At 45.4% G+C, this 18,394-nt stretch overlaps 1 protein-coding gene across 4 annotated transcripts in view; it reads right to left on the bottom strand.

The window, feature by feature from the left end:
• The window catches only part of kmt2e (lysine (K)-specific methyltransferase 2E), a 38,341-nt gene extending 25,293 nt beyond the window's left edge, over nt 1–13,048 (bottom strand). For 2 of the 4 annotated variants that reach the window (XM_076296713.1, XM_076296715.1), the window contains exons 1-2: nt 12,214–13,048; nt 6,698–6,813 (exon numbers count right to left, since the gene is read on the bottom strand). The gene's annotated coding sequence lies outside the window, so the exon portion shown is untranslated. The remainder of the gene's footprint in view (nt 1–6,697; nt 6,814–12,213) is intronic. The other 2 variants (XM_076296716.1, XM_076296714.1) reach the window with 2 other exon arrangements.
• Nucleotides 13,049–18,394: the final 5,346 nt, after the last annotated feature.

The raw sequence follows: 18,394 nt of genomic DNA, 5'->3' as shown, positions 1-18,394 counted from the left end.
GTATTCTTTTCTTTCTCCCTCTCTCTCTCTCTCTCCCTCTATTTCACTCACTCACACACAGTCTGCTTGAGTGAACCAGATGGGAAACAGGGGATGGCTAAATAATTGACTGCTGCAACGTGCCTTTCTGTGCTAAGACATAAGAGAGGCGGGACTAAAAGCGGATTGGCGGCCAAGGAGCTACACAGACGGCCAATCAGAGCGTCTGCAGCAGCATAATGTTTTAATCCCGGACAGGAGGGCTAAATATGTCACAGTAGCACACTTACACACAAGACACACAAGCAGCTCCGGGAAGAGGTGATGGCAGCACTAAAGAACGTATACGCAACTCTGTGTGTGTGTGTGTGTGTGTGTGTTCCTGTCTGAGCGATGGATGTTGATCAGCCGGATTAGAGAGCAGGACACATGCAGAAGACAAACAGGCAAGAGGTCACACCTCTGCAATGTCCCAGATAAAACACACACAAAAAGATAAACATTATGGACGCTCCCATCCCAAATACCTCAAGATGAAAATGCACAGACACACGTACACACAGTGTTGTCAGAACACACCTCGACACAATGTGTTTTAGCTCTCCAGTCTGAGCTTGCCTCCGCTAAGGCGTTCACATTTAATACACACTCTCTCCCTCAAAACACACAGACATGTCGCAGGCATGAAACGTAAACACATGCTGCTCACTCGAGGAAAGCCATAACTCATTTTAGTGAGGCTGCCGTCCACACACACACACACACACACACTGAGCCAGGCCTGTCGGAAGGAGAGTGATGCTGGCATAAAGGCTTCCATCAGAAACACTAACAGTCCTAACAAACTGTAGACGCACGAGAAACGGAAAGAAAAACATGCATGGACAAAAGAAAAGAAGACAAAAGGAGGGGGGGGGTGTAGGGAAATGGAATGGAACACAAAAAGTGGGGTTGAGAGGGGCAACAGGAAAGAATGAGGACTGATGGAGAGATGGAGAGAGGACATAGGAGGAGAGACACAAATGAGACACAGAGACATGCAAAGCACAGAGGAGGCTGGTGCAGACAGATGGAGGGGACTCACAGTACGGATGACAACTAGGGACAAAACAGACAAAGCTCAGGAGGTGTCCCACAAGCAAGAGCGCATGAGAGGAGAAATACAGAGGTAAACATAGCAAAAGGAAAATGGAGACGAGCAAGAAAAACAAAGAATAAGGAGAAAGAGTGTACGTGTGTGTACGTGTGTGTGTGTGTGTGTGTGTGTGACCATGTAACAACAGGCTAGTCAGGAGAAGAGAGCACAGGGACAGAGAGGGCCAGGGGCTCACGGAGACAACAGCTGCCAGCTCATGGGGTAATTAATAGAAGTGTGAGAAACCTTGTGTGTGTGTGTGTGTGTGTGTGTAGACATGGTGTGCAACTCGATTGGAGTGTGTGAGTGTGTGTAGGCGGGGAACAAACTGGAATCTGCATGTATGCATATGATTGGACAGGAGTGACCTGCATATTTCCATTTGTGTGTCTGTTGAGTTCTTTTGGGGCTGTAGGCAGTCACTGAACAGTCATAACCAAAACATTTCTGACTGTCCCCTCTTCAGACAATGAAACAGAATCTATTACTCTGAGGAACTGGACATTGAGCTAAGGCTCTCTGCAGTGTTTTGAACAGTTGGGGGGTGTGTATATACAGTAGCCTGTGATTGTCTTTGTGCAGACCCTGGGACAATGGGAAGTGCTAGCTGTGCTTGTAAGGCAGCAGGGCCGTTAGCAGCTAGCCGTGAAGCTTTGTGTCGTCGTCTCAAAGAGGTCCCAGTGTTTGGGGAGGGATGTGGCCACTCACACAGATACCCGCACTGCAAAACCAGACGGCTGTTTCCTCAGCCATCCAACAACCGGCGTGCATATGTGCGTGCATATGTGAGTGAGTGTGTCTCCGACTTGGCCAGGGAATCCTGCCGTCACTGCTCGGGAATGCACGCATGCGCATATAAACACTGCTCCCCCCTTCACTTTTTACATGCGCGCACGCGCACACACACACACACACACACACACACACACACACACACACACACACACACACACACACACACACACACACACACACACACACACACACACACACACACACACACACACACACACACACACACACACACACACACACACACACACACACACACACACACACACACACACACACACACACACACACACACACACACACACACACACACACACACACACACACACACACACACAGAGAGAGAGAGAGAGAGAGAGAGTTAAACACTGTTCTCTTTAGCCACACACAACCCTTACCCAGCCAGTCACATCATTTTTTTTCCTTGACGGCATATAAACACTGACAAACATAGGCATGCACCCGCACACACACACACACTGCGGTCTACTCTAGCCAGATACATCAGAGACTGTGGGAGAAGATGGGGGGGGGGGGAAAGAGGGAGAAAGAGAGGGGAGGGAGGGAGGGAGGGAGAGAGAGAGAGAGAGAGAGAGAGAGAGGGAGAGAGAGGGAGAGAGAGGGAGAGGGAGAGAGAGAGAGAGAGAGAGAGAGAGAGAGAGAGAGAGAGAGAGAGAGAGAGAGAGAGAGAGAGAGAGGGGTGGGGGGGCAGAGACAGGGGGAGCGAAGGAGAGGGAAAAACACAGCAGTACAGTAGAGCATTCCTGGTTAAATCCGAGTGTGGCGAACAAGCCCAGCACCGCCCACTTCCTTTAGCAGAGCTGTCCGTCATCCGGGGAGGAACGCTGCCAAAAGAACACTCTCAGCCCGCTGCCTGCCCCTTCCCTCCTCCTTTTCCTGCTCTTGCTCTCTCCTCCCTCCCTCCCTCCAACCCTCCCCTCACTTCCTAAATAAACCTCAGAGCACAGAGCAGGGCAGAGCGGAGAGAGAGAGAAGGGGAGTGCCGCAGACACAGAGTCTAATTGAAAGGACGCAAGAAGGGGCCATCTAAAAGAAGAAAAAAACCTTCTAAACACAGCCTCTTTTGGAGAGAGGGTGCAAGTGTGTGTGTATGCCATAGATTTAGATAGATAAATAGAGTGAGAGAGAGAGAGAGAGAGAACGAGTGTGTATAATGAGAATAGAGTGACAGTCATGAGGAAGCTGTAGCTGTTCCTCTCTTCCTTCTCCTGAGTTGTTTTTCTCTCTCTTCTATTCAAATTCCATTGACACTACAAGGTGGCCTTTTTTTATCCCTTCCCTTCCCCTCCCCTCCCCTCTCTCTCCCTCTCTCTCCTGAATGAGGGGAGCAGCAGGGAGTCGAACAAAACCATCCATCTCCCCCTGGTGCTGATGAAGGGGGAGGCCTGTGTGCATCCAAAAAATGTCTGCATGGGGGAGAGAGAGGGAGAGAGGAAGAGCAGGGAGACAGCAACAGGAGAAAGAGACAGCAAAGGAGAGAGGGAGCAGAAAGAGAACAGAGGAGCAAGAGTGAATGAGCAAATGAGAGAGGGAGAGACTCTCTCCTTCCTTCCCCCCTCCCTCCCTCTCTCCCTCCCTCCTCTCTGGGTGCACACAGTCGTGTCATTGTGCGGGGGTACAGAGCTGCTCCTTTAAGGGCCGCCGGGGAACGGCACGGCAGGGAAGACCCACCCGCCCCTCGCCAGCGTCACACAGTGTGTGTTCTCTCCGCTACTTTCCTCTCGCTCACACACTTGTTTGCTGCCTGCCTTACCTCTCTCCCTCTGGTTCTCCTCCACCCTCTCTCTCCCTCCCTCTCTCTCTCTCCCTTCCTATCTCCCTCTCTGTCTCTTTTCTTTGGCACCGTGTGCTCCTGTTTGATTTCCAACAGAGAGAAAGGGGGGTGGGAGAGGAGATGGAAGAGGAGAGTAGGAGAGAGACACACAGAGAGAGGGGGAGGCAGGAAGGGCAAGAGGGATGGAGGGAGCGAAAGAGATGGAAACAGAGAGGGATTCCAACACAAGCACTGCCTGCCTCGCGGTGCCGCCTTGACTTCACACCATTTTCACAGGCTGAGTCATTCCAGGGCTTGTAGCGTGCAAGTGTGTGTCTGTGTGTGTGTGTGTGTGTCTGGCTGTGTTTGGCTGCGTCTGTGCAAGTGAGTGTGTGCACCCATTCACACACACGACGGGTATAAAGAGAGACTAGGCGGGCAGACGACGGGCGCCTCCAGTACAGTGGGCACAGCTGTGGCATCGTGCCCAAGTCCCTCCACCCAGCCCTCATAAATCACCGTGCCATGCCGGCACACTCAAGGTGAGACAGACTGGCCTTACGGCAGCAACAACACCCCGACACGGACGGCGCACTACAGGGCCCTATATCTGGGTCTGTCTGTCTGTGTGTGTGTGTGTGTGTGTGTGTGTGTGTGTGTGTGTGTGTGTGTGTGTGTGAGAGAGAGAGAGTGAGAGAGAGAGAGAGAAGTCAAAGAGACCGCACAGACACCACCTTCACGAGGAGCACAATAGAAGCTAAAATAAGGCTGCATTGGGAGCTGGGCAGAGAAAAGACAAACGGATGATCCAGGGCCATGGCTGTGTTCGCTCCACTCAGCTGATTCCACTAACAACCACAAAGCAGACAATGTTGGCCCTCGGCCAGCAGGAGCGGGAAACAATTATCAAAACACAAACCTTCCTAAAAGGCTAAAAGGCTACACACTCGATAGGGCCCACGCATTCCCCGCAACACAGAACGTAAGGTCAGAGAGTTTACATAGACCAACGTTGACACTGACACACACACACACACACACACACACACACACACACACACACACACACAGGTTTAACGAGGTTTAGGCTAATGACCTCCTGCCCTGCTGTCTAGCCGCCTGATTGACACAGTGTGGCTTCTGTTGCAGGTCCACCTGATAAAGGGCGAGACCTGCAGCAGGCCTATAGGCAGTCTGTCTCACTCAACTGTTACACAAAGACAGACGCAAACGCTCACGCGCATGCATGTCACGCACACTCAGCTATGGTCAACACGGTTTGACATTCTCAAATTAGATAGGGCTGACTGACAACAAACACAATCATTGATCCGGATCTGCAACCCCAGTGTGTGTTTGTGTGTGTGTGTATGTTTGTTTGTGTGTGACTAACTAGAGACTGAAATAACCAGGAGCAAGGTCGATTCAGTGTTCCTTTGTGCCCATCTGAAATAAGAGGTCCTAAAGAGCTCGTGTGTCTGAGAGGGGAGGGTACCGTACAAACAGCTACAGCCAGATGGAAAGAAACAGGACCACAAGAAAATTGTATTGGAATGGGGACTATGTGGGTAGTTAGTGATTATTATCGCCCCTGCCAATGCCAGCCATAAGAGCGGTCAGCTGCACCACTCAGTGTCCATTAACACTCTCATACGTGATCGATTCCGTCCACGGCTGGCTTCACAAGCTCCCAGCGTTACACACAGACGGGTGACACAAACGACGCACTTCTGTATATGGTGAAGCAGTTTCCGACCCAAACAGGAAGTGGCAGCTGCGGCAGTGACAGCGGCATCCGCCGTCCACCTGGCCACCTGTCGGTGAGGCCTGAGCCCAGGGCTGCCAGAGGGATCGCTTACACGGCCGGTGATGAGGCACAGGACAAAAAAAAAGAAACAAAGAAAAACAGGTTACCTGAGCCCTAGACCACACACGGGCCAGCTATCGCCCCCACCCTCTCACATCATGGGACTCTCGAGTGGGGATGGCCTACCTGCAGCTGCACCTGTGGCTCCCCCATGCTGACGCACCCTTGAGCGGCGCAGGCAAATCTGGGCCACAGGGCGCTACAGCTCCTGCACAGGTGCTATTAGTGGGCTTCTCACTATCGAGACTCAAACAGAACAAAGCTTCCCTTGCTCTGCTCCTCTCGGACACATACCTTCCTCTCTCTTTTGCTCGCTCACACTCACACACACACACACACACACACACACACACACACACACACACACACACACACACACACACACACACACACACACACACACACACACACACACACACACACACACACACACACACACACACACACACACACACACACACACACACACACACACACACACACACACACACACACACCACTTCGCTCTTCCTCATCAGTCTTGCTTATTTGCTGTCTGTGTATTCCAGTGCTTATGAGAGTGCAGAGCTGCAAGCAGACCGAAGGTTTCGCTATCAAAGACTGGGGAGGAAGTGCAGGGGTGGGGCCGGACGCGCAGAGGAAACTGTGCAGCCGTGGCAGCCTGAGCAACAACATGAGGTCACAGACTCTCCCTCAACCTCACATCAGACGAGCACTGACGTGAGGTCATCTCCAACCAGTTCTGACAAGCTCAATCAGAGCATGGTGTTGTGGTTTGTACACATAGCCCCAATTAAGCCTTTTCTTTAATAATAAAAGAAAATGTATGTTTGAAATGATCTGCACTAATGCAACAGCTTTTGTTGGGAGGACAGCTGTTATTCTCTTCCACCAGCGTCACACTTGATTAAACTGATCATTAAACAAGACTTAAGAAAACCAACATCACTGCATTTCTCAGAAATGTATAGCCTAAAGCCTAGTAGCTACATCCCTTGTGAGATACACAGTTAAGACACTGGAAAAGCTAATGTGGTTTTCAGTGTGTGTGCGCATGTTGATTTGAGTGTGTGTGTGTGTGTGTGTGTGTGTGTGTGTGTGTGTGTGTGTGTGTGTGTGAAGTGAGAGGAAAAAAATAGAGGTGCGTCACCTGAGACACCCAGGTTCTGTGCCACCTGCCGCTCTCGTTCTCTCTCCCCTCTCTCCCTCTCCGCTTCCGTCCCCACCCAAGCCTGGGCAGGAGTGGCGGCTCACCTCCCCATGTCTCTGTCAACACAGCGAGCAAACACAGCACACACTCCTCTCCGTCAGAGCCTGGGCAACCACACACACGCACAGCCATTTACTGCAGGGGGCCCCCCGGTGACCAGTCCTGAGAGAATGGCTACCAGGTTATAACCACAGACACACTCTTTTTTCCCCCTTCCTTTTTACTGCACAAGAACATTGGGGGGGGAGAGAGAGAGAGAGAAAGAATGAAGGGATGAGGGAGGTAGATAAAAGGAGGGAGAACCCACACATGCCCATTGTTATTAGTCTGTGATGAACACAGGAGCTCGGTAGTTACCCCAGTCACTATTCATATTTATCTGGTCGACACAAAATGGAGACCCTTCAGCATTGGCGACAGAAAAGATACACACAGTCACACACACACACAAACAGACAGACGAAAAGAGAGAGACGGACAGACAGGAGAGGAATGGTCTGTAGATGATTGCTCTGTGCTGACAATACAGGCCTCTCCTCAAACATACAAACTGCAGACCCTAGTCTGACGGAGAAAGTACTCCAAACACAAAGAAAGACATGAGGAGAGAGGAAGAGAGAGAAAGCAAGGGGGGAGAGAAAACATGTATGTGTGTGTGTGTGTGTCAGAGAGAGAGAGAGAGAGAGAGAGAGAGAGAGAGAGAGAGAGAGAGAGAGAGAAGGCAAAGGAAAAGTGTGAGAGAGAGCGTGCAAAGGAGACAGGACGCAGCTGCACCGAGTCACCATGATGAAACCCCAAGACGTGCTGGCTGGTCCCTACTGACTGCAAGTTCCACTAGGGCAGATCTGTCTGCAGCCTTTGTTTTGAGCTAGCATGCTAAGTTAGCAAACAGAGAGATACGTGGGGTTATGATTTGGATTGGTGGCCGGCCAAACAGTCACACTAAATCATGACTAGGCCTAGCAAAGAATAATAATAATAATAATAATAATAATAATAATAATAATAATAATAATAATAATATTCCATAGACTTAGTTTAGATTTACTATACTGGAAGGTGCTATTTTCACATTTGTAGTAAAGCAAAAAAGAAACAATGCAGGGCAACTGTTTGCGCCAACATTTTGAAGAGGGTAGCTGCCAACACTGGCACAAACATTCTTGTAGCTAGGATTTCAGATAATCTCTCTACTCTGCTGACAAGCTGGGCTTTGAAACTCAGCCTGGTACCAGAGAACAAAACCGAAGCCAACACCTGAATGTTCAGCTGGCCTCTCCCACACAGTCGCCGAGGCTGGCCCACATGCAGAGATGGAGGTCGTTCAGGAAGCTCAGTGCATCCTTAATTGTGGTCATTTGTGATCTTCAACCTGGAGTTCCCCCCCTTGAAGTGCAACGGGTGGGCGGGGCTAGCCGGAGATTCACACAGAGGAGTGTTGCTCACTCATTCCTCTGCTGGTGGAGTCTAGTCTCCCAGAAAGTACCCCCCCCCCACCAATTATGCTCCCTCACAAGCAGGGGGAGACGATATAATAAGGGCAGCAGCGACCACTGGATTCCTACTAGTAATCTCACCCAGACGTGCATCTGGGGCTGGCATCTGTTCGGTGTGTGCGTGTGTGGTGGCGGGGGTTGTCAAAGTCAAAGGGGAAGGTCCCAGCCATTTCAGCAGTCATTTCAGACACTGACCCTTCCCAACAACCCCACCCCCACTTTGCCTTCTGCAACTGCCCATTCAAAAGCGTATAATTTTGTATTGATGTTAGGTTAAAATGTAACAACTAGGGAATTAAATCTCTAGGATCTTTTCTATGACAACAGATGCCAATAATACAAAAAAAAAAAATACTCCCTGCTAAGTACCAGAGTCCCTGAGCAGCATACGTCTCACAGGGAAATCCCTCTCTGGTCTCTCTGGTGTGGGTATATTCGCCGTCAACACTACTGCAGGAGCCAGCATGATGCTGAGTGATAGGCTAGAAAAGACAGAGTTTGGGAGGTCTGTCTGCATTCACAAGGCATCTTTAAAAGTCTGACCTGGGAACAGTCCTGCCTCTTAGCTCCTGGCACATAACATGTGGCAAAAGACATGTTAGGATATATAGACCCAGGTTCAGTTCCCCTATTCAAAAACTAGTGATGTGCAACCACAGCCTAGTAGCTTCTTGTTACATCCCCAGTGACCACTTCCCTCCTGAAACCATATGAATTTTCTGAAGCATAATACCGTAATCATTAGCTAACATTGTGTTTGGCTTGCATTATTAACTCTTGTAATGTGTTCTAGTATACCTCTGGTGTTCACTCTGCTTTGATAACAAAGAAACAAGTAATCCATAGTGGAGGAAAAATGACACAGCTTGGCTGTAATTTCCCACAAGTGACCAGCTAGACTCTAAAGAGTCCCACATGGTGAGATAGACAAGGGTGAGGGTCAAACTTTGTAGCTTGTTGTAGAAGAAAAATACCTGCAGAGGCAGGCTGACTGTGATGGCGAGTGAACCTAACATGAAAGCAATTGCTTCGTATCTAACCCAACAGGATGAATGTACACAACTCAGCATAGTCACCTATTCCACAATACAATGTGCCATACTCTTTTCCCCCCTCTCCCCTGTAGACACATGAGTTAAGTTACAGACTTGTAAGGTCTAGCTGTTAAAGGCTACAATAAGTACGCTATTGTTCTTTCTACAAAGGCAATGCAATAATTATCCCTTTACATAACAGCACCAAGTGACAACCAGCCAACAGTGGAGTCGGGACTTAACTTTGTGAAAAACCCTAATCGATTAGTCTACACAAAACTCTCATCTAAACATATATCGCCAAACATCAAGTAAAATCAAATCAAAAAAATCTTCCGCCTTTTTTGCACGCCTCCAAAAGACTCAAAAAGAATTCTGAAACCAGTGAATATTAAACCTTGTAATCATTAAGATGCTTGCCTTTCATGACGCATATTTCCTGAGTATGCTTGGCCTAAACAAGGACCGGTGGGCTAACACTATGGACCTTTGTGAGCTTACAAAATAATCATGTGCGAGTGAACTGTGAGGCTCTTTTATTGTAAATGTACAGTCCATATTGCAGTATTACTGGTGTTGACAAACGGCGCAAAAATCTTTTACAAATGAGGTATACAAATCGTTTTGCGATTATTTTTGGCTGTCAGAATTGTGTAGTTTCTTGTCCGTGAGTGTGTTGGCGCTGCAGTCATCTCAACCGATAGGGGTGTGGAGGGATGAATATATTAAATTACCACAACACCAACCCTAGCCCGCCGCCATTTTCATAGCGCTTTACTAAGGACAGACAGAAAATCCGTGGTCAGAGATTCCTCGTCAACTGAAGGAAATAACAGCGAAAACAATCCATCGCCCGTTTCATACGTTACTCCTTAAGTATCAATTTGTCCAATACCGTCTCTGTGTTTGTACCATTATCTGTTTTATTATAAAATGGATTCATTGCGAATAGAGTCGTCGTTGCTAGCTAACATTAGTTAGCTAAACTAGCAAACATTTGTGTTTGCTAACGCCAACATTATCCATTTAGCAATCATCGGCTATGTACGTTAAACAACGTTAGTAGCTTCTGGGATTGTCTCCCCTAAATTGTAACGTTACTATTAATTTAACAGTTTAGGTAACGTTACATATTCGGCACATTTCGGTTACTTGAATTCTAAAATGTTATTGATAGCTAGCCAATGTTAAGCTAATACTACTTAAAACACATGGCGATTATTAGCTACACACCATGGTCCACCTCGAATGAAAGAGGTAACTTGCTAACCTCATCTACTAGGCATGTAAACGTGGACCGCTAGCTTGATAGTTATTTAACAGGCGAGTTGGTGTACGTTAGCCAATGGCCAGACGTGTGAGTGTAAACGTTACACACGTCGAATCGTTTGATAAAACAAGATCAGTGTATTGTCCTCTAAAATTGCGACCATTACTCGTTTAACTTAATTTGAGTAAACCTACGATAATTATCTGACGGAAAGTGAAAAAAAGCGACGCTGAAGATGCCTTTCCATCGACCAAGTAGCGCATCTGACCGAACTTCGATGAGCGGCGCATTAACAGTGGCTGGCTAGCTCCTAGCTACTAAAATGAATACAGCTAACGTATGAATTCGGTGGTAAACTGATCGGCTACATTGTGTCATGCGAGGTTAGATACTGTACTCCCTCGTATTAAGACCGTCCCCTCCCCCATGGTTGCAGCAGTTCAGTGACATACACTCTGAATCTAAATTAAGGAGTGAATTGTATTTTGTTAGCCACCTCACTCGCTGGACATAAAGAGGAATTAACGAGCAACCTAGCCACCTATTTAGGTACGCTCTCTTATCACTAAATTAACGTGAGTGTGCTAAATTTAAAACGGTATTAGTCCACCGTTGTCAGGAATATGTTACGTACTGCAAATCAATCTCAGGGCAACGTTTGCGCTACGCAGTTTTGATCAAAATGGTGTAATCCAACGCACATTAGCCATAACCGCCGCTCATTTTAGCATTACACATGGAGATGGGCCGTACAATATTGAACTACTGCAATTTGACGTATATAGTGTCCATAGAGGTTTTCCTCCGTATAACTATTTAGTGAACCCGCACCTGTGAATCTCTAACGGAAATAAACGGCGTTGCTTCCCCTTCTAACGTTAACATTAACAGGTAAAGTTGGCCAACAGTAACTAAGACGTGAATTCTAAAATGTCTTATTACCAGCAAGCCAAGTGACATTGTTATCGCAGTGAAACATTATTCGTGTGTGGCTAAAAATGGAGGAACATGCGTTTATGTTACGTCTAGGTACAGTTGGCGGTATAATAATATCTGTTGTTAGCCGAATAGCTAAATAACAATATCTGGCTAAGTCGCAACGTAGCTTGCTAAATTAGCTACAGCCGTCAGCATTAGCCAAGTCCCAATCAGTACTAAAGAAGCATCACAGTGGGACCAATAATTGGTTTTACAGAACCAGCATTCATGTCTTGATTAAATAAATCCATAACAGACAAGTAACCCCCTACGCTAATACATACTAGTAAAGTAAGTACAAAAATAGACAGCATTCTTGTATCAGTACCATACCAACATAGCTAGAGCAGCTAACTAGCCTGTCCACAACCAAGCTAGCTATCAAGCTAAATTAAAGTGCGCTGTTCCATCACCAGTTTGGTTACTTGGTGTATCAAAGTAGAACAAGTGGTTATCATTCCAACTATAAACACAATGTGTGACTGCAACAATACAACATACTCTGAACAAGAAAGGACATTTAGTTAGTTGTAAAATTAAAATCCGGCTAATTCTTACATGCCCTTAGCTAGCATCCACAGCCATGAGATTTCAAGCAAGCTGACGTGAAGCTACATGAAGGGATGTTATGATGGAGGCAACTACAGCAATGCAGTGGAGTTTTGCCAGTAAACTTACCGTTAATGTCCACTATAGCTGCTTTGAATGAAGAAACAGGGGACCCGGGTGAGACCCCCGCCGCCCGTGACTCCACACAACCAAAACAATACTTCGTCTCCACTGCGGATCTGTAACAGTGGTTATAAAATGTTGACTCTTGCAACACTCCGTTTGTAAAACCTGCTGTACTCTTTCGTCTGTCCTTACAGCTGTGATCACGACCTATTATACAGTTTTAATTCAGTTAAAACTGTTTTAATACTGCCCTACCTACGCTGACTGTAGGAAACTAGATCCCTCTACCCCTGTCTCTTTTCCCTTTGCAAAAATGGCGGCGCTGGTAGAACTGCCGTGACTCCGCCTCCCCCACGACTCCCTCCTCCCTGTCAACGAGAACCCCGCCCCCACACCTTGCGGGTTCACCCACCGACCACTACAGGGGCTTTGGGGACGACGAGGAGGGTTCATTCACGGCAAATTTGTAGGCTACGAGAAATCTTGCGACGATGAAAAAAGAACTTGTGTTGTCGCCCTTCTGTTCTCACCAATTGCACTGAAAGCACGGACAGGCTGACTCGAAAGTTACGTATTGTATTTAGTATAGCCTACGACATTTTAGAAACGGTTATCTGAATGTCCATCGAGCCAGATCGATGAAGGCTTAACTCACTTTGTAGCCTACACAGTAATATGGGGTTAGAATACAGAGCCAACGAGCCGTGAGGAATTTTATTCTGCAAAAAGAAACAGTGCTGGAAGCCTATAGTTTATAAAACATTGTCCCGTCATAGGGCAGCTAAAAAGTAGTCTTACTTCTGTAAGGACTAGCCTAATTCCTTGGCACCCATTGACCCTGCAATTTATAGCCTACGTTTTCTTAATAGAGATGCCTTATAGTTTAGTCGCAGCAGCCTATGAGTAGGCCTAACTGTCTTATACGCTTTCTTCAGTATATTTACACTTCACTTAAACTTCTCTGTGTTAGTTTTAAGATGTCGTATATTAATGGCAAGTATTCCCTAGGCCTATGTCATGGTAGGCTAGTGCAAGTCTAATAAACTGAGAATGAGACGCTAAATCTGCTGTCCAACGCAATGGGAGACTGCAAATCTGTGTTATGTAACGACCTTACACAAGTGTAGTGCTTTCTTGGTGAAGGTAGGTGGAGATTAAAATACACTGGACAGTTCGATGAGATTCAAACATCTGTAACCTATATGTGGTGGTTTCGCTTGTATTTATCAACACTAAATTGAAGACTTCAGGGCCAATTTATTGTCATATGCAGAGTGAAACGTTTTAGGAATTTAGTAGACTGTTGGAATATGTGCCTGCCGTGGGATTACCATAAGAAAATGTTTAAAATCACGAGGTACTACATGCATGTTAGATAAAGGCCTAACTACTAGCCTACTAAGATTCTTACTAGACCACATTTTGCAGGCTGTCGATTGTATTAGGGTGAACAGACGACTTAAGCTCTCCAATCCTATTCCCATCTCAGATACACCTACCCTCCCCCACTTACAGGCATTGATTTGGTCAAACCGCATCCTCTTGCGCACGCGCTCTCTCGTGTAGGTTTTCTATCTTGCCATGTCAGTAAGCGTCGGGAACTACACACAGCACTCTTTCCTTGGTAGGAGACGGCAGACGAGGACTTGGTAGCCTATCTTTCGCGGAATTCCGTGCTGGAAGGATTGACAAACTTTTTAGAGACACGACATGCACCTCACTTCTGGTTACTGTAATTTAATCTCAGAAGATGCGACACAATAGCAACCCTTCAAATTGTGGGTTGCGTTTTTTTCTACGCTGTAGCAGGCCTTAGAATTTTGTGGGGGTGATATGATACAATGAAGCGTTTGAGCTATTTGATACAATGTAACATTAGTGTGTTTTTCCATACAGTTGTATCAAAATGGCGATTTTTCTCTTCAAGAACCCCTCCCTCGAGAAATTTGAATGACAGTGCCCTTGTCCAATAGCACAAGCAATGTACTGCTTCGGCTCATTTGGTTTGCCTGTGATGACATCATTCTAGGCAGAGGTAGGCGGGTTTTCAGTTGAGCTGTGAGGGGAGAGCGGCGCAACCGGAGATTCAGCAGGCAAGGGCTCTGACGCCATTAGAGGACTCGACTTGAATTCATTTGTAACGTCAAAGCGTGTACAAATATCAAGACCGCGGAATATTCTTTAATGGTCAACTTTCATTGGTTTATGCATCAATTATTTGGCTGACTATTGGTTGCTGAAATTATTGTTTTTCGAGGTCTCAGTTCAACTCTAAGATGGCGTCCGAGTTCTCTGTTTGACAAAGCTCGCAATCAGGGGCGGGACCACGCGCACTCCCGAGTCAAACATGGCGTTAAGTAATCGGAAAGGAGGGTGTTTCCTGTTTTGGTGTTTTCAGCGATCAAGACAAAGTAATGTCTAACAAGTCGACGCCCGCCCGTTTTGTCCACATCTTCTTGGTTAGACTGGGTCTGTTATATCCGTTGAAAAACAATTCCGTTTTAACAAAGTTTAGACAGGTTGCATATCATTACATTGCTGGATGTAGTTTGTAACATTTATGACGGCATGTCTTCAACTGCATGAGATGGATCTCATGGAATGACAAGCCTTCGCTGAACTGTCAACGTTCATGTAAATGGATTCAGTGTTCTACCTAGTGCAGTGGTGAATGGGAAATTGGTTGATGCGCGATGTAATGTATGCTCAGGCTAGTTGTGTTACGTAAGTGATTTCTAATAGGTAGGCTAAACTACTCTAGTGTAATGTCTGTCCGGTCCTAGAGTGCGTGTTACTTGCCGCGTTGCACGTCCGCCATGTTGTCCTCTTTGGCAAAACTCGCCTCGGTGCCCGCTTCGGTTTGTAAATGGCGTAGAAGCTTTCACTTACAAAGCGGCCTGGCGTCATTGAGTGCTGTATGACTCGTATGAAGCATGCAGGGTTGATGTATCGTGGCGGTAAGACTCGAACATGATGGGCTGAGCAACTTAAATTAACTTGCTTAACTCCTTGTACCTCTATAACTTGGACTGCGTTCACAAGCGATTGTCAGCATCTGACTTGTCACGCAGTAGGCTACAGTCTGACTGCCTGTGTTTGTGTTGCATTTGTGATATGAAGTGAGATGACCCAAAATAAATGTTTTAGTAGGCCCGAAAGCTATGCACATTGCTGTATTTCACATAGAGACTTAAAAGGACCTTTTCACCTGCCTTTGCACTTTGTAGGGTGTTTGTAAACAATACACAGATCATACAAAATTGCACCACAACCTGGAAGAATGCTGTTCTGGCATTCTATTATGAATTGTGGTGTTTGTGCTGTATATTCCAAGAATATGGTTCTGTGATAAACCTGTCTGGTTAACTCAGAGTAATAATTACTTAATATCCTAATAGCAGAGCCATTTGACATTGTTATGTGACAATGAAGCAAGGCTCACCTAAAAGGAGGTTTATACTTAATACTTTGGGTTAACTTGGTCTGGTTTATCATGTGCTATATGAATAAACCTCCCTTGCCTGAACCACATGCTTGGAATCCCCCTGACACATATGAAGCCAAACCTGAAGTTTGTTGCTCTAGTTACATTTTCTTGTGGTAATATATTAAGTTATGCCACCAAGGCAAGTATTTCTTAGAACTTGCGCGTTGCTCACAACATGCGAATCAGTTTCAGTTGACAAACACAATAATCAATCATAGAATGCTATAGAGTTTTTGGAAATTGTCCATTAGTTATTACTTTGTTTGTACTTTATTATTGTAAGTTCAATGACTTTTTTTTTTTGACAACAGTACAGTGATTGTCTTTTACAATTAAGCACCCACAGATAGGCCTACTATTCCACATGGTGTACAAGCAGTCCCTATTATTATGACGATACTGACCCCTAGTGTTTCTCAAAGGGACTTAAAAAGTCCGTAATTTCAACACATTCATTGAGTAGCCTCTCTCTGGGACCTGTAGGAAGGTGTGGTTGGATATCCTTGGATGCATTTGGCATTTGTTTTTCATGTTTTGATGTCCATTTTTTTATGTCTTGATATCCATTCTTGAATGTAAAAAAGAAGCCATTTTTAATGCAGAGAACCAGCATTATTTGCTCACCATAAGTCAGTCTGGTATTTTGACCTTTTGGATTTATTCTGTATATGAACAAATAAACGCATATTGACACAACTCCTCCTACTTTGCTCTTGCTTGCCCAACTTCCCCTTGACATTCATAATATTACACTGTGAGTATTAACTTTAGCCTAAATCAAAGGTTGATACAGAGTTCTAAAGTCAGGGGTGATATAGTATTGAACAGTGGGATAACTGCTGGGAGTTATTTCTATAGTGAGTAAATTAATTCAGAGTAAGTGATAAACCTCCTAAAAGAGCCCTATGGTATTGTTGTAGGAGAATGAAGCCATACAGCTCTTCTATTAGGAGATTTACCCCTTACTCTGAGTTAACTTACCCAGGTTTGTCACTAAACATATTTAGTGGGAAATGTATGACATTCTTCAACAGCAACACACCGGTTCCTTTGAATCTCTAGAGGTGCGACATTTTTTGACAATACTTGTACTATTCTTAATATCCACTAGGTGGCAGTGTTATTTACCTAAACACCACTTCTAGAAAGTAACCCAGTGTAATGAATTTGAAAAGCATTGTAAGGGGATGGATACAAAAAAAATTTCAAGTCACTGAACATGCCCTGGAGGTCAGTGAAATCCATCATTAGGGAATGTAAGGAGTATGGCAAATGTGTAAATCTGCCTAAAGGAGGCCGTCACCACAAACTCAGTGACCAGCTGAGATGGTAGAAACTCTGCATACAACAACTATTCTGATGAGACCAAATTTTAGCTTTTTGGCCATCAGACTGGATGCTATGGTTGGCGTACACTGCACATCACCACAAATGCACCATCCCTATTTTGAAGAATGGTGGTGGTAGTATCATGCTGTGGGGATACTTCTCAACATCAGGTCCTGGAAGGCTTGTAAAGGCAAAGGTAAAATTAATTCAGCAACATATATGGAAATCTTGGAGGACAATTCATGACAAGACAATTTATTTTCCAGCAAGACAATAAACCGAAGCATACAGTAAAAAACTACACAGAAATGGTTTAAAGACAAGATGAATGTTCTAGAGTGGCCAAGTCAAAGCCCAGACATCAGTTCTACAGAAAATCTGTGGCTTGGCTTAAAAAGGGCTGTTCACCTTACACCTAATCACCTTACAAAGCTTGCAGATTTGGAAAGAAAAATTTCAAAAGAAAATAAAAAAGTAAAATGGCAGTATCCAGATGTGCAAGCCTAATTGAGACCTATATCCATGCAGACTCCATGCTTTAATTGCGACCAAAGGTTCTACTAAATGCTGACTTGAAGGGGGTATTATGCAATCACTTATTTTGCATTATATATTTTGTTAACATTACTTTGTAGAGATCTTTTTTCACTTTGATAATAAAGGGGATTTTTCTGAATTATTGTAAAAGAAAATAAATTAAATTAAATTGATCAAAATTCCATTTATCAAAGCAGTAATAGAAAAAAGGAAATATCCAAGGAGTGAATACTTGTTATAGGCGCTGTATTGTGTAATTTCAGTTATTTTCATCCACAGATAACCATGGAACTGATGCGGTTATATTTTACATTAAAATGTAGCACAACCAGGGGCAGAGCTCCTATATGATGCCTTTTGTCCATTCATTTCTTGTGCATCTGATAAGAATCAGTCCAAGGCCAGTAAGGTCTTGCATTTGCATTCTTTTTGCCAGTGTTTCTGGTCATGATCCACAGCACCCTGACTCTTTTCTAATTGTGTTCGCTTATCAGCACCTCCCTCCAACCTCACCTGTTCACTGTGAGTTCAAAGGTTTAGTCGGTCATGTTTGAGGACAGTGTGTGCATGCTGGGTCACGTTCAACTATCTGTCTTTGCCCATATCTCAGTGTATGTGTGGGACTATTTTTAAGGGAGTTGTGTTTCTCCAGACTGACATAGAGCATCTCATCTAATAGGAAATAAAAATGGAGGCAAAACAAGCCATATTTGTTGCTTTTTGTGGGTGTTCTTTTTTCCAGAACATGAAATGAGCACAGTGCCAGCACAGACATTGACTGCCACCTACATCATGCAGGCTCACCTGGAGATTGCTTTTTCAAGATGGGTT

Source organism: Alosa pseudoharengus, unplaced genomic scaffold (genome assembly GCF_046254945.1).
Source record: "Alosa pseudoharengus isolate Yale_2024_CS ecotype anadromous, Long Island Sound unplaced genomic scaffold, YU_APseudo_1.1 YU_APseudo_1.1_scf_20, whole genome shotgun sequence".
Classification (NCBI taxonomy): domain Eukaryota; kingdom Metazoa; phylum Chordata; class Actinopteri; order Clupeiformes; family Clupeidae; genus Alosa; species Alosa pseudoharengus.
This window is presented reverse-complemented; position numbering and strand designations above follow the sequence as displayed.